This window comes from Macaca nemestrina, chromosome 5, assembly GCF_043159975.1.
Source record: "Macaca nemestrina isolate mMacNem1 chromosome 5, mMacNem.hap1, whole genome shotgun sequence".
Classification (NCBI taxonomy): domain Eukaryota; kingdom Metazoa; phylum Chordata; class Mammalia; order Primates; family Cercopithecidae; genus Macaca; species Macaca nemestrina.
Window position 1 is genome coordinate 133,362,691 of NC_092129.1, and position 14,462 is coordinate 133,377,152.

The 14,462-nt window shown below is 37.6% G+C and overlaps 1 pseudogene; it reads left to right on the forward strand.

The window, feature by feature from the left end:
* Positions 1-10,640: 10,640 nt before the first annotated feature.
* LOC105490900 (elongation factor 1-alpha 1-like) lies at positions 10,641-12,650 on the forward strand (annotated as a pseudogene).
* The last annotated feature ends 1,812 nt before the right edge of the window (positions 12,651-14,462 follow it).

Below are 14,462 nucleotides of genomic sequence, written 5' to 3' on the forward strand. Positions count from 1 at the left end.
CACAGCAGTATTCCAGTGTAAACTGGAAATGGCACGAATGTGATTGGATCTGAGCAAATCCAGAAGGTAGGAAATTAAAGCAGATGACTTAAACTGTCATGGCACTTACTTTCTACTACTTCATTGCTTCTCTCGCCACCCATATCTTTGAAGTAGGACTAGTTTTTATCTGTAACTGTATAGTATGTTAGCAGAGTTGATCCAGGAACTAGTGAGGAAATCCTTTAAATAGATAGCACTTTAGGTTGTGCCTTTGGTCATTTACTTCAAGTGGGAAGAAGGCCTGAGATACAAATCTACAGATTCAAGAACAGAGGCTAATATATTGGTCAAATGGTTAAGAATATAGAAAGAACAAATATTGTAAGCTTTACAAGGGGTGAGGGGTGTATAGTAAGGGCATAGAGAGTATGATGAGATCTATATCCCATATGAATGTTTACCAGAGGTCTTCAGCTGACTAGAAGGGTCTCCAAGGCACTCTTTCCAGATTTTCCTTCAGGTTTAGGGCCTCATTCCCCCAACTACTGGTCATGTTGGCCACCACTGATGGATCATGGCTGCTTCCTTCTCTTAGAATTACCTTGAGTGATAAGAACTGATTCACTCAAGGATAGTTTCCCTGTCCAGGGGCAGACCACATTCAATTACTAGTAAATGCAGAGGTAAAGCCCCACCCCTCACCTCAATGTAAGAACACTTTGAAAGTCCCCAAATAAAGAGCTCCCTGTGGAATCAGCTGAGGCTTCTGCTTAAATTGTACTGTTTTTTCCTTTTAGAGTTACCAAAGCAGGCTGGGTGTGGTAGCTCATGCCTGTAATCACAGCGCTTTTGGAGGTCAGTGCATGCAGATCACTTAAGGCCAGGAGTTCAAAACCAGTCTGACCTACATGGTGAAGCCCTATCTCTACTAAAATACAAAAATTAGCCAGGTGTGGTGGCATGCACCTGTAATCCCAGCTACTTGGGAGGCTGAGGTGGGAGGATCACTTGAGCCCAGCAGGCGGAGGTTGCAGTGAGCTGAGATTGTGCCACTGCACTCCAGCCTGGGCAACAGAGCCAGATCCTATCACAAAAAAAAAAAAATTTTTTTTCAAAGCAAAACTCCCACAGATAAGAATAACTCTTAAATATTCCCTAAGAGGTTCATTTCTTTGTTTGTATTATTCCATTTCAAGTTAACAGACAAGTATATTTGATAATTTGATTGATTATGGACAAATGTGTCTCAAATTTGAGTAAGGCTGATCTAATGGCTCAAAAGACATGTGGCTACCTGTAAAAGAATAGCCTTTTATTTATGAATTGTAACATAATTTGTAAGGATTTGTTTTCCAGAGTTGGCAAAATAAACAAGAGAAGTTTTAAACATGACTTAAGGGAGGTTGCCGTCAATGCAGTAAGAAATGTTGATTCCAATCTGACTGAGAATTAGAGATCATAACATATCCATCTGGCTACTTGGAAAGTTGAAATATTTACCTTTTAGTTGTCATCATCCATGATGAACGTTCCTAGGACTTCAGACAAGCATTTGCATTATTAGTGTTAGGACAGACTCTCTGAGCTTCTGAGATCCAGATGATTGTGACATGTGTATGAAGAAAGATTTAAAAATTAACTGAAGAAGGATTTTATGAAAAAGAGTGAAAGGAATGTCAGCTATGACTATTTAAGATGCTTTTTAAGGATGTTTCTTTCTTTCTTTGACTCTGTATGGGAGCCAAAAACTTTCTGTATGAGGAGGTTTTATGATGGTTGCTATAATTCCAGATCACATTTCAGGCGTAAAGTCCTGGAAATGTTCGTCGTGCATGGTGCACCTTAGGGAGCTCATGGGAGGCATTCTCACTGTGTATTAACTTATAGTGCTGTATTTATTTATTTAACTTTTATTTTAAGTTCAGGGATGCAGGTTTGTTACACAGGTAAACTTGTGTCATGGGGGTTTGTTGTACAGATTATTTCATCACCCAGGCATTAAGCCTAGTACCCATGAGTTTTTTTTTTCCTGATCCTCTCCCTCCTCCCACCCTCCACATTATTTATTTGTTTGTTTATTTCTTTTTTTGAGATGGAGTCTCGCTCTGTTGCTTAGGCTGGAGTGCAGTGGCGCGGTCTCAGATCACTGCAAGCTCCGCCCCCTGGGTTAAAGCCATTCTCCTGCCTCAGCCTCCTGAGTAGCTGGAACTACAGGCTCCCGCCACCACGCCTGGCTAACTTTTTGTATTTTTTTAGCAGAGACGGGGTTTCACCGTGTAAGCCAGGAAGGTGTCTATCTCCTGACCTCATGATCTCCCTGCCTCGGCCTCCCAAAGTGCTGGGATTACAGCCATGAGCCACCATGCCACATTTTGAAAGGCCCTTGTGTGTGTTGTTTCCCTCAATGTGCCCATGTGTTCTCATCATTTAGCTCCCACTTATAAATAAGAGCAAGCAGTATTTAGTTTCTGTTCCTGTTTTAGTTTGCTGAGGAAGTGAACTCCAGCTTCACCATTCTTTTTTATGGCTGCATAGCATTCCATGCTGTATGTATACCACATTTTCTTTATCTAGTTTATCATTGATGGGCATTTAGGACAGAGCTCCCAGAGGAAGGGGCAGGCTGCATTATTTATTAGATAAAGGATTTTATAACATTTTCCACAAAAATCAGAGCATAGTACTATTTCAGAAGTTCATAATATTTTTATATAAAGACTTTTCTTCCACCAATGGGATGTAAGATGCATGATGGAAGCCTGCATGAGTAATTGTCCACATTTAAGGTGTTTGTTATAATTTTTTAGGAGTTACATGAGGGATGGTTATCTCTTAGGGATTGCATTTGGCATGATGTTACAAAATCTTAGCTACAGTGGCTTAGACCAAAAGGAATTTATTTTTGCATAATGCAAGAAATTTTTGAGGCAAGTAGTCCAGGTCTGAGGTGGCAGTCCAATGAGAACATCTGTATTTTAGTCTACCTATAGCTTTATCCTCTTGGTATGTGGCTTTTATTCTGATGATTTTATGATGGTTGCTACAATTCCAGACCACATTGCAGACATAAAGAAAACTGAAGAAACAAGAAAGAGCATGAAAATTTTGTTTTAGTAATACAAAACATTTCTAGGAACGCTGAGTAGAATATGGCTTATATCTCATTGAGCAACAATGTGTCACATGGTGATATGGTTTGGCACTGTATCCCCAGCCATATCTCATCTGGAATTGTAATCAGAATTGTAACCCCTATGTGTCAAGGGAGGGACATGGTAGGAAGGGATTGGGTCATGGGGGTGGTTTCTCTCATGCTGTTCGCATGATAGTGAGTGAGTTTTCACAAGACCTAGTTGTTTGGTAATTGTCTGGTGTCTCCCCTGAGCTTTCTTTCTTGCCTCTTGCCATGTAAGATATGCCTTGCTTCCCTTTTGCCTTCTGCCACAATTGTAAGTTTCCTGAGGCCTCCTCAGCCATGCAGAACTTTAAGTCAGTTAAGCCTCCTCTTTACAAATTACCCAGGCTCAGGTAGTATCTTTATAGCAGAGTGAAAATGGACTAATATAGAGAATTGGGACCGAAGTGGGGTACTGCTATAAAGACAACATGAAAATGTGGAAGTTACTTTGGAACGGGGTAACAGGTAGAGGCTGGAACAGTTTGGAGGACTCAGAAGAAGATAGGAAGGTGTAGGAAAGTTTGGCACTTCCTAGAAGTTTGTTGAATGGTTTTGACCAAAATGCTGATAGTGATATGGACAATGAAATCCAGGCTAAGGTGGTCTCAGATGGAGATGAGGAACTTATGTTTAAATGGGAAGCAAAATATGAAAGTTTGGAAAATGTGCAGCCTGGCCATGCAGCAGAAAAGAAAAATCCCATTTTCTGGGGAGAAATTCAAGTTGGCTATAGAAATTTGCACAAGTAACAAGAAGCCAAATGTTAATAGTCAAGACAATGGCTAAGACAAATGTCTCCAGGGCATGTCAGAAATCTTTGCAGCAGCCCCTCCCATCATAGGCCTGGAGGCCTAGGAGGAAAAAACGGTTTTGTGGGCCAGGCACAGGGCCCCACTGCTTTGTGCAGCCTCAGAACTTGGTGTCCTGTGTCCCAGGCTCTCCAGCTCAAGCCATGTCTAAAAGGGGACACAGTACAGCTCAAGCTATCACTTAATAGGGTGCAAGCCCAAAGCCTTGGTAGCTTCCACATGGTGTTTGGCCTGTGAGTGCATAAAAGACAAAAGTTGAGCTTTGGGAGCCTCCAACTAGATTTCAGAAGAGGTATGGAAATGCCTGGATGTCCAGGCAGATGTCTGCTGCAGGGGTCCTCATGGGGAACCTCTGCCAGGGCAGTGCAGAAGGGAAATGTGGGGTTAGAGACCCCATGCAGAGACCCCATGAGGCACAGCCTAATGGAGCTGTGAGAAGAGGGCTACCGTCCTTCAGATCCCAGAATGTTAGATTCACTGACAGCTTGCATTGTGCCCTGGAAAAATCACAGGCATTCAACGCCAGCCTGTGAAAGTAGCTTCAGGGGCTGTATCCTGAAAAGCCACATAGGTGAAGCTGCCCAAGGCCATGGGAGCTCACCTTTTGCATCAGCATGCCCTGGATGTGAGATATGGAGTCAAAAGAAATTATTTCAGAGCTTTAAGGTTTAATGATTTCTTTGCTAGGTTTTGGACTTGCATGGGGCCTGTAGACCTTTTGTTTTGTCCCATTTCTCCCATTTGGAATGGGAATATTTACCCAATGCCCATACCCCTATTGTATCTTCAAAGTAACTAATTTGTTTTTTATTTTACAGACTCATAGGTGGAAGGGACTTAACTTGTCTTACATGAGACTTTGGACTTGGACTTTTCAGTTAAGGTGCTGGAATAAGTTAAGACTTGGGGGACTGCTGGGAAAGCATGATTGATTTGGAAATGTGAAAATGACATGATATTTGGGAGGGTCAGAGTGGAATAACTTGACTTGGCTTTGTGTCGCCACCCAAATTGCATCTGGAATTGTAATCCCCACATGTTGAGGGAGGGACCTGGTGGGAGGGGATTAGATCATAGGGTGGTTCCCCCCATGCTGTTCTTGTGATAGTGAGTGAATTTTCATGAGATCTGGTTGTTTGATAAGTGTTTGGTGCTTCCCCTGTGCTCTCTCTTAGGCCTGTTGCTATGTAAGACATGACTTGGTTCCCCTTCACCTTCTGCTATGATTGTAAGTTTCCTGAGGCTTCCCTAGCCATGCAGAACTGTGAGTCTGTTAAACCTCTTTTTTAAATAAATTACCCAGTCTCAGGTAGTATCTTTATAGTAGTGTGAAAACAGACTAATACACATGGCCACTATAGATGCAAGAGAGGCTGATAAATGTTGATTTTAGTTGGCATATTGACAGTATGTGTCAAGTCTGTAAAAATGAAAGGGAGTATAGATATTAGGTAGGCAATAATGGTTCTGACAAAATGGATTTTTGCTTCTAAGTACATCACTACTATTTTACTTTTCTTCCTCAAACTATGCCCACCATTACTAGATTTTATGGACTTACATCATTGCCTACTTAAACACTAAAAAGTTAGTGATGCAGTTTTCTACAGTAATTTTTTGCATATACGTGGAGTTAGAGTATGTGTAATTATCTCTCTGGCTGCCCATTTTTATGAGAGGAGCCACTTTCAATGAAGAGGTTGCCAAACTATCTCCTTAGCAGAACTGCCAAATGTGTAATACCAATTTAGAAGGAACAAATTATTATGCTGAGAATGATTCCCTATTAGATAACCTTGAAAACTCACCTTTTAATTGATGTCACATAAATAAAATCATTCTTTAAACCAGAGAAATTATCTTTACCATATACATTGTATGGCTATTTTTTAAAAATTACAACTTTTTATAACTGATAAAACTCAGATTGGTGAGGGCAATTTTAATTCCCCTGTGGTTCAGTGACAAAAGTGGTATCTCTGGCTTCGTTTGCAGTAGAATTATTTGCTCTTTTTATGACTTAATTTCTTGCTGAATTTCACTGGCATGCTCTTCCTACAGAGGAAAGTTACAAAGAACAAACTTCCCAGATGGCTAAATTTCATTAAGAGTCATCTGGGAATAGGACAACTTGAAAAGAAGTTCAATATTTGTTTACTGCCACCATCAACTCCTTCTGTCACAGATGAAAATGTAAAAAAGTCAAATGAAAGCTCACGACATTCTCAAATTAAAAAATTGGTGTGTTAATGATTTCTTATTTACAAAAAAACTGCAAAATGTTGTAACTGAAATTATCTAATTTTAAAATTGACTCATTTCTATTAATTAATTAGAAAAGTTTTTGATGTGTCTGGATGGATATTTAGCAGTAGATTACAATGTGGAGAGTTGGACAGTTCTTTTTTTTTTTAACTAACGCATTAGAATATATTTGTTGTTTTGTTATTGTTAAGCCAAGTGTTATTTAAAAGTACAGAAGAATGGTAGCACACCAAAAACTGTATCAGGGGATAAAGGTAGAAAAAAAGACATTTTACTTGAAGTTTGATTTACATTGTGCTTAATAAGCAATCTAAATTCACCCAAACTTTGTTTAGTCACTTCAGGATATTGAATAGCAAGGTATTAAGCTGAAGAGAAAGATTAATATTTAGAAACAGCATTTTTACACTGGAAAGTTTTGAACAAAAAGGAATAACCTAGAAAATCACATTTTCCAGAGAACTTAAAATTAACCCAGACAATTAAATAAAATTTACCACTTGGTTTCTCCCTCCCTTAATATCTTTTAAATTCATTTATGGTCCAATAAATGTTTTAATTAAGGTCATCCAAGTAACCTGTCAACTAAAACATTTTGCTGGGGGCAATCTTCATTGTCAAAAGAAAATAATTGATTGAAATAGCTATTGAGATAATTAACACACACAGACAGATACGCACTGTAAAAAAATGCCCTTGCCCTTGGTACTAACCTTGTTGGATAAGTTGAGTGAGTTTTTAATTCTTTCTGATTGCCATGTTTGTTTTTCTGGACTTATTCAGTTATATTAATTATTTGTTTTGGTTTCAGAATTCCATCTTCTCAGGGCAATGTTTGTGTATACATCCATTTTCTACTTAGTGCAAAAAAAAAAAATGGGATCCTGAGTAAATGCTCGTGAAGAAGCAAAACAAAATAAAAACTAATATTTTGCTTTTTCTGTTTGCCATATTGTCTAATCAAAAAATTCTACCAGCAACTTTTATGAAAAAATGAAATGTCAGTATGAAATAAATTGATGGGATTTGTATTTATCTAAGGAATATAAGCATTCTCATTTAATGGTTTGTCAGTTTTCTGCCACGTAAACCAGGTACTCAGAAAAGAAGTTTTTCCTTAACAAAATCAAACATTTTATAAAATTTGTGTTCAGTGTTTCTCTAATCCTTTTCTATCCTAATTTAGTACTCTCACATTCTTTTTGGGTGCCTTTCATACCATAATCTCGTATCTTCTTCTGCTTTCTGTCTACCAAGCAACCCCCACAGTAGAGGCTCTTCCTAGTAGAGATTTCATAAATATTCATTGAGTAAATGATTGTGGGGGTAGTTTTCTGACCTTCAGTTATAGCAAGGTTGTGGGATCTTGAATTCAGAAGCTGGAACAAAGGATGCCTGATTGTGGTGGAAGTAGGAGTCCCCTTGGTGGGCTGGTTTTACAGTATGGTCCTGGAAGTATTTCTGGAAGCACACCATAGAGAAGTTCTTTAATTCTACCAATAATTTTGAAAACACCCAATTCCTGGTATAAAACTCTTTGCTGGTTAAAATAGCCAGAGCGTTTTCTGTTACAGTGAGCCAATACAGTATTTGATACCAAAAGACATTAGAAGCAACAGAACTCAAGTTGGTGATAAGAAATTTATTATTTGATCTGGTTAGATACGAAGGCAGTGAGGGGCAGGTTGCCATTAGACAGGACATATTTTTAATGCATGACTCCAGTCATTAAAATATTAAGAACAGATCAAATGATGGTTGCTCAAACATATTGCAATGGGCATAAGTTATACAAGAACTATAGAGTGAGGTAGTCCCAGAAACCACTATTGGAGAGAAAATGATAGAATCAGAGCTTTAAATTCTATACTCAAGGCACTATACCAGAGATTTTCTATGACTATTCCTAAAATAATTTCTTATAGCCACTGAGTTTATGTAGATATTTCTCAGGTATAGAATCTGAATTTTTTTATTTATGGAATTTTAACATAGACTAGGTTTACAGTCTCAGTATGTTTCTTCTGAAAGTTAGGATTTATTTGGAAAAAGTAAAACATTGTGATACGGAATACGGCATTTTGGAGGCTTCAAATATATCTCAGTGCCTCAAACTCCAAAATTTCCCAGAACTTTTTATATCAGTAGAATCCATCCCTCTTCATTGGTTTCATGACCTGGTTTCATTGGTTTTAAAGACTGTGCATTAAATTCATGAGCTTATTATCTTGCAGGCGGACGCAAATTCTCATTTCTGATCCCTATCACCTCTCACTGTCCTCTTCTATAACTAGAGTCAGCATGCCCTACAATTGTAAATTTAAATCTCAGAGGAAAAGGTTACACATGAAAAACTTTGTAAAACTTTAAAAACTTATACCAGCCCAAATCTGGAAAGCTCGTTGTGCAATCGGCACTGAGGGTACTACACCAGGGAGAGGAAAATATGGCTAAATTTATTAATTTGGAGCTCTTAAACAATGTTATACTCTGTTCTTGAGTAGCTGAGAGAAGCTTGGATTGTTGACTAAAAGTAGACTAAATGGGAGCCTGTACCGAATGACGCTTGGGATTCTAGAAATTATTATGTGTAAGGTAGAGGAAGTAATCTAAATATTTAGGAAGAAAAGGCCCACACTTCTTTGTTTGTTTGTTTTTTCACCAAAACACCAAGAGATGAACTGACAAGGAAGGCACTACCTTTCTTAAGTAATTCTGTAGTGGCTGTTTTTTTCTAGACTTGAAAAGAAGAAAAAGGTAGGAGATGCTGCCAATAAAATTAACTCCTGATTTCAATAAAGAAGTTAACTTAATTACTACAGACTAAGTGAGCACGGTTACCAATATTCGATGCAAGAAATCAGAATGGTTTGAATTTAACCAAACTTTGAAGATAGTTAATCGATCATGCAATATCTAGGACTGAAAAAGATGGGGAGTCTACAAAGTTCTCTAATGGGAGAGTAGCCAAGGACGCTTGGGGAAGACCCATTGCATATAAATATACATATACATAGATATATACATATACATATTTCAAATATTTCTCTTGTCCTTCTGCAAACCTGCAGCCAAAGTAATATTGAACTGGGTAAAGTGACAGACCCAGACTTTCATATAAAAAATATATATTTATATGAAATATATACATATATTTATATATAAATATGAAATATATACATATATTTATATATATATATATATATATATAACTTTTTTTCTGAAAATAAAAAGCTGATGAACAGTTTCAGAATGCCATTGAGGACGACCAGTAAGAGAAAAGTGAGGAAATTAAATTATTCAGGTAACTGGAGTTTTGGAACCAATCTACATTTTACAATGGGCCCGGTAGATCTGGAAAAATATTTCTGTGGTTATTTACTTAGCTGCTGAGTTAATATCAGGAATAAATACATTCAGCAACAGCATCACCACATTGCCTCTTTAACTAGTAAAGGCTCTTACAGTAAAAAAATGGCCAGCTCCTAGAATATTCTATTTTTACTCAAAAAGTACATCAAAGTCAATATCTGATCCCTGGAGGGAACCAGAGAGATTAGTGGCACCATCAACATCTTAAAAGATGCATGTAAAAATAACATTTTTATATACTCACTTAAATTGACAATTTGACCTGCACAGAAGGTAGGAAAATCTTGTAGGACAGTAGATTAAAATACACTTTATTAGGAGATGACTGCAATTGCAGATGCTATTTCACATGTGGCATATTTGGAAAACAAAGTAAATATAACTGATGGGGTCTATGTGACTTCATGTGTATTTTTTCTCTGAGTTAATAAACATTTCACTACTTTATTTGCACAGGAGTATGCTTTCTTCATCCTGCCTTAGGGTTATAGCAACTTTCCAATTCTGCTAATTGTCCTGTGTAAGGAATGTAATCATTTTGCTATACTTCTGAGGATCATGTTTATCAATTATATGGACAATATATATTATAGTTCACTGGTAAGGAGAATATAGCAAGATGAGTTGATAAAACATGTGAAAAAGAAAAAGGGTTTACAAGTAAATTCTATGCATGGTATATTGGGAATTGTTAACTTTATAATTCAGTTTAAAAGTTGGCAAACTTTTTCTGTGAAGAATTAGATAGTAGCTTTTTCACAACATGTTTGCTTCCAGAGCACTTGCTGCTAAAACCACCCCTAAAAGCCAAAATGGTAAAGGAAGAGATTTATAACAACATCATTGTTATTGGACACATAGAACTGGGAAAGTCCATGACTACTGGCCATCTGATCTCCAAATGTGATAGCATCAACAAAAGAACCATTTAAAAATTTTAGAAGGCAGCTGCTGATGTGTGAAAGGGTTCCCTTAAATGTGTCTGGGTCTTGGATAAACTGAAAGCTGAGCATGAATGTGATATCGCCATTGAAATCTCCTTGTGGAAATTTGAGATCAGAAACTCCTATGTCACTCTCATTGACACCCTAGGAAACGAAGACTTCATCAAAAACATGATCTCAGGCAAATTCGAAGCTGGTGTCTCCAAGGATGAGCCAACCCGTGATCATGCCCTTCTTGGTTACACTGTAGGTGTGAAACAATAGTTGGCTTTAACAAAATGGATTTCACTGAGCCACCCTATAGCCAGGAGAGATATGAGGAGATCGTTAGGAAAGTCAGCACTTACTTTAAGAAGACTGGCTACAAACTTGACATAATAGCATTTGTGTTAATTTCTGGTTGGAATGTTAATAACGTGCTGGAACTGTGATGGTTAATATTGAGTATCAACTTGATTGGATTGAAGGATGCAAAGTATTGTTCTGGGTGTGTCCATGAGGGTGTTGCTAAAAGAGATTAACATTTGAGTTAAGGGACTGGGAGAAGCAGACCCACCCTCAATCTGGGTGGGCATGATCTAATCAGCTGCCAGCATGGCTAGAATAAAAGCAGGCAGAGAAACGTGAAAGGACTAGACTGGCTAAGTCTTCTGGGCTCCATCTTTCTGCCATGATTGATACTTCCTGCCTTTTAACATCAGACTCCAAGTTCTTCAGCTTTTGAAATCTTGGACCTACACCAGTGGTTTGCATGGGCTCTTGGGCCTTCAGTCACAGACTGAAGGCTGCACTGTCAGCTTTCCTACTTTTGAGGTTTTGGGACTTGAATTGGCTTCCTTGCTCCTCAGTTTGCAGATGGCCTTTTGTGGAACTTCACCCTGTGATTGTGTGAGTCAATACTCCTTAGTAAACTCCCTTTCATATACATCTATGTTAGTCCATTTTCATACCACTGGTAAGGACATACCCAACACTGGAAAATTTACAAAAGAGAGTTTTAATGGACTTACAGTTCCAAGTGACTGGGAGGCCTTACAATCACAGTGGAAAGCAAGGAGGAGCAAGTCACATCTTACATTGATGGCAGCAGGCAAAGAGAGACAGCTTGTGCAGGAAAACTCCCCCTTATAAAACCATCAGATCTCATGAGACCCACTCACCATCACAAGAACAGCATGGGAAAGACCCACCCCCATGATTCAACCACTTCCTACCAGGTCCCACCCACAGCATGTGAGAATTCAAGATGAGATTTGGGTGGGGACACAGCCAAACCACATAAACATCTATCCTATTAGTCCTGTCCATCTAGAGAACCCTGACTAATATGAGAACCAAGTGCTCACGTCTTGTTTCAAGGGACGGAGAGTCACCTGTAAAGATGTCAATTCCAGTGGAACCACACTGCCTGAAGCTCTTGACTACTAACGCATTCAACTAACAAGCCCTTCTATCTGCCTCTCCAGGATGTCTACAAAATTGGTGGTACTGATATCATCCCTGTGGGCTGAGTGGAGACATGTTCTCAAGCCCAGCATGGTGGTCATCTTTGCTCCAGTCAATGTTACAACTCAAGTAAAGTCTGCTAAACTGCAACATGAAGTTTTGAGTGAAGCTCTTTCTGGGGAAAATATGGGCTTCAATGTCAAGAATGTGTCTGTCAAATATATTTGTTGTGACAATGTTACTGGTGGCAGCAAAAATGACCCACAAATGGAAGCAGCTGCATTCACTGCTCAGGTGATTATCCTGAACCAGCCAAATCAAATCATTGGTGGCTATGTCCCTGTACTGGATTGCCACACAGCTCACATTGCTTGCAAGTCTGCTGAGCTGAACGAAAAGATTGAATATTATTCTGGTAATAAGCTGGAAGATGGCCTTAAATTCTTGAAATCTGATGGTGCTGCCATTGTTGATGTGGTTTCTGACAAGTCCACATGTGTTGATAGACTCTCTGACTATTCTCCTCTGGGTCGTTTTTCTGTTCATGATATGAGATAGACAGTTACTACTGGTGTCATCAAAGCAGTGGACAAGAAAACTGCTGAAACCGGCAAAGTCACCAAGTCTACTCAGAAGCCTCAGAAGGCTAAATGAATATTATCCCTAATACCTACTACTCCAATCTTAATCAGTGGTAAAAGAATGACCTCAGAACTTTTTGTTTCAATTGGCCATTTAAGTTTAACAGTACAAGATTGGTTAATGGTAGCAATGCGTCATAAAATCTTCAGAAGGAAAGGAGAATGTTTTGTGGGCCCAATATTTCTTTTCTTTTTTTCTTTTTTTTTTTTTTTAATGTGTGGTAGTTTTAAGTTATTAGTTTTTAAAATCAGTGCTTTTTTTTTTGGAGATGGAGTCTCACACTGTTGTCTAGGGTGGAGTGCGGTGGCGTGATCTTGGCTCATTGCAACCTCCGACTCCAGGGTTCAAGAAATTCTCCTGCCTCAGCCTCCTGAGTAGCGAGATTACAGATGCCCTAAAATCAGTACTTTTTAATGAAAACAACCAAAAACCTGTCACAGTATTTTGAGACCTGTTAAAACTAAGTTTAATGAGGAAAAAAAAGAGTCAGATAGTAATACTAACTTTTGTAGGCCAGGAGACTAAATCAAGAATACTAGATAATCTAAGGATATTAAATAACTAATGTAACAAGAGAGAAAACAAATGTCCATTTTTATTGGTGAAATTAAAAGATAATATAACTGAGTACATATTTTGTAACACAGTTGAGTAAGAAAAAGAGTGAAATTTTATTTTATTTTGGGGAGCACCTATTATTTTGCTTATTTGGTGATCAAAATTAGTGGTTCATATTTCAAAATTGATTAAAAATATTCATCTGTTCATGATAATGTGTAATAAGAATTGGTGTATTTCATCTTTGAAAATATCTTTCTCTACAAATGGTTACTGCCAAATACTGATATAAATCTATGAGCGTATGATTTTAATTGAGCATATTCAATGCTTGGAGGCATTTATATATTTCTATTAGATTTTTCTTTTGATACTTACCATTTAGCATGTCATTTTATTGCAGATTTATCATTTCTAATTGAAGGTTAAGTGGAAGCTCTGCAATTGCTCAGTCAAGTGGATTCTGAAATACAGATATTTCCTTTGCATTTACATAGAGGTTCCCAAGACACTGCTAGAACTGTAGTTTGATCTTGTAAAATATACCCACTACAACTTTGTATGAGAATGGATTTCTCATTTTTTAAAATTTGATAGCATAGTTAAGTATATAAAGTAGTTTAACATTACATGTGATTCCAACATTTAGCTGTCATTGAAATAACTTTACCATAAGTTTTGCATACATGTTGTTTTGGCTTGAAATTTTAGGTTTAATTCATTAAGAAAAATAAATCTGTAATGAAACTAAATTCCAAAGCCAGTCAGTGTTCAGTTGAAGGGATTTCTTTTCACTTATAAAGAAATTTGTTCTGGGCTTGAACCAAAAATGCAATAAAAGTTTAAGCCACCAGGATGTTGTACATTAGGGCATGTTAGGATATTTAACTTCTATTTCTGACAAAAATTCTTGGAAACTGGTGATAGTTGAGTTCTCAAAAGTAATGAAGTTCACTGTTGACACTACATGAAAAAGCCAAGTGTTTTCTGGAATGTACTTTCTGATGAATTCAATGAATAATCATTGGCTTTAAACATCTTACATTTTTTACAACTTTATAATTTGTCCAAGTGAACACTTTTAGCTCCAAACATATTTTACCACTATAAATTAGGAAATATTATCAGATTCCCCTTTAATTTGTGCTAAATTAATGTTTTCTTAAATTCTTTTATAATGTTCTTACTTGGTGTTTTTCCACTTAGCTTATTCAGTGAACTTAATTTTTCAGTTGATCCACACTCAGCATTGACACTTTAAACAAC